Consider the following 2,945-nt stretch of genomic DNA (forward strand, 5'->3'; position numbering starts at 1 on the left):
ATATAATAGTCTAATGGGAATATATCCATAAAAATATATATATATATATTTGTTTGCTATACTAGTCGCTGCAGTGGGTGTTGCAGCGGTCTTTTTTCCTTACAGAAATCAGTTAATACTAGCGCCGTTGCGGGTCTCACGTTCTCTCACTGCAGTTAATTTTCTTCTGTAATCGCAGTCTTACCAAATTCAAGCTCTAGGTCAGGCTATTGTTCAACATACTTGTTGTCATTATCGGGTCATGGTGTTGCAGCTACTTGTTGGTAAAATTTTTCCTTGTCACCCCGATGCACGTTCGTAGATGTTTCGTTTTCCCGATATACGTGTAAACCCTTTGCCGATTTCTAGATCAAAATATTTCACTAATTCGTTACATATACACTATTCGGTTAAAAATCATTATTTACCCTTCAATGATAAACGTGCGAAAGATATAAGGGTGTTTGTAAAATCCTAATTGCCTGCCTATTTCATAAGGCTTTTCTGTATAGACTTACTATGCCCTCTCTCTCTATCTCTACGCACATGTCTTGAGAATGGGTTTCAGGGATCCGGAAGTAATAAATTGGGCAAAGAATAACACATGCATACACGTACTACGGCCATGTTGAGAACCTAAAAAAAAAAGACTACGAATATGAAAGTGTCATTTGGTATTTTGAATTTCTAGATCTTTACCAGAAATCAAGGGCCTACGTGTCAACTAGTTGACGGAGAACGCGTTAAAAAACATGGCTTCTGATTGCACCTAAACATTTCGCTCAGCAGCGGACAATGCTCAGCCTCAGAGACTGGTTGCTAAGCAGAATTGTTACGGGAGTATCTTCGCGTCGATATAAGACAGAGAAGGACAGGTAGCTCGGAGAGGTCAGCCAAAACTCAAAAGTTAAGGCGGCTTGAAGAGACCCTGATTTGCGTTTAGTGGTGCTGGAACAATCTTGTGCGTTGAGCAATGCTAGAGAAGAATGAAGGAAAGCAAAAATGTAGCAGGGATCGATCATACAAGGCTATTCAATAGAGACGAAATAATGAAGGAAACATCGTTTTTTTCGTTCTGCGATAACGTCAAATCGTATATAACAAAGGTCATGAAGCTCGTACTGCAAAGGCTTTAGTCGGAGTTCTCTACCCACGATATTACCCAGACTTTGCACCGACGGATTACCACCTTTTGCGATCACTGGCAACTAAAATTCAAGATGGTGCATTCTACAATGTAGAGATTTCCAAAAATTGGTCAGACTAACACCGGTTCAACACCACACCAAAAGATTTCTAGCAAAAGTGAAGAGTCGGCTGAGAAGTAGGAAGAGATGAATACATAAGGAAGTTGCTGCTAGAATCTAAGTGAAACGCCACGGTCTTTGTTATCTGGAGACCATGACATGACCTAGTCTCATTCAACATATAGTTTTCTTAATTAAATTTATTTTTATAGCATGACAACACATTCGAACGTTTGACATAACTGTACGAGGATGTTACTTAGAATTTGTTTCTGTTGCTTTGTAAATGCCACTTGAGTCCACTTTATTTCTGATCTACTATAAAGAACCTAAACTGCGATCAACAGAGTGAGTTCGTATAGAATCTGAACTGAATTATTATTAGCATCATCACTGGTTTGGAATTGGATTACCTTCCGTGGTATTGCTTAATGTAGTCCTTTGCGAAAGTCATAGCTGCCGGCTGCTGCTTTGCACGATAAATACGTACGGTTGGCACAATCAAGGAGTTGAACCGACAAAATCAGTAGTACGTCCTTCCATAACAACAGATTGGAAACATCTCGATTTCACCTCATTTCACTCAACGCTTGAGGCATATGCAGAAAACACGAGCATAAAATACCGCCTGTATTTTATAACCTTCTAAGAAAGAGGTCATTACGGTGCTGTTGTTACAAAAGTGCGACGAGGTCATGACAAATAACAGATAAGGCCATCGACGACTAAAAATGCAGGCGACGTCCATGACAGATGCGACAAAAGTCAGGAGTTCAATAGAATCCAAAGCAGGTACTTCCTTCACAAGTATGGTGTGTATTTGTTTAAATAAGTGTCGCGCAGGGCAGCATTGCCAGGTTTATATATATACTGCCAAAAATTACAATTAATAAAAATTTCTTGATAAACTAGTAAACAAAGCGGACACTGCAAAAAAGTATTACGGCATAATAAATTATGTTGATATTGCATTCGTACATGCATTGTTTCATATATAAACGTGAACCTCGTTTCCCCATATGCTTTTTCGACCTAAACTGCACGACAGCTACGATTATTTAATCACACCTGATCTTAATTTAAAAGGTAAGCTTACCTTTTTAAAAAACAATTTTTAAAAACCTGGTGACATTTGTAAATAGTGTATAATCTACATTAACAATGAACATCGCTCCTAATGAAAGTTGTTTAGAATATTGGAGTGCAAAATGGGTCTTATCTTGAACATGTCCTGTGTAAAATAAAATAGTCTCGATCTATTTTGTATAACCCCAGAGGCGAAAAAGGGCGAACCACAAGATCAACAAGGAGGATCGCAAGATCAAATAGTAAGCAAAAAATGTCAAGGAACGGAGCGGGAAAAGCTTCAGAGGCACGAAGAGACGGCGAAGAAGAAGCCTGAAAAAAAGCTGGACGCGAAGAAAAAAGCTGAAAAAGAGTCACCAGCGAAGAACAAGGCTGAAAAAGAGTCACCGGCGAAGAAGGTTGAAAAAGAATCACCAGCGAAGAAGAAGGCTGAAAAAGAGTCACCAGCGAAGAAAAAGGCTGAAGACCTACCGGAAAAGAAAAAGGCTGCAGAAGAGCTAGCGACGAAAAAAAAGACTGGAGAACTAATGACTAAGAAAGCAAAGCTGGTGGAAACGAAAAAGCCTGAAGAAGGGCTGGTGGAAACGAAAAAGCCTGAAGAAGGGCTGGTGGAAACGAAAAAGCCTGAAGAAG

General features: G+C 39.4%; 1 long non-coding RNA gene across 1 annotated transcript in view; it reads left to right on the top strand.

The window, feature by feature from the left end:
* LOC147753964 (uncharacterized) overlaps positions 1–2,203 on the top strand; it is a 3,668-nt gene extending 1,465 nt beyond the window's left edge. Inside the window, exon 2 of the long non-coding RNA XR_015311838.1 lies at positions 671–2,203. This is a non-coding gene — a long non-coding RNA (uncharacterized LOC147753964). The remainder of the gene's footprint in view (positions 1–670) is intronic.
* The last annotated feature ends 742 nt before the right edge of the window (positions 2,204–2,945 follow it).

Source organism: Varroa jacobsoni, unplaced genomic scaffold (genome assembly GCF_002532875.2).
Source record: "Varroa jacobsoni isolate VJ856 unplaced genomic scaffold, vjacob_1.0 scaffold_66, whole genome shotgun sequence".
In the NCBI taxonomy this organism is placed as follows: domain Eukaryota; kingdom Metazoa; phylum Arthropoda; class Arachnida; order Mesostigmata; family Varroidae; genus Varroa; species Varroa jacobsoni.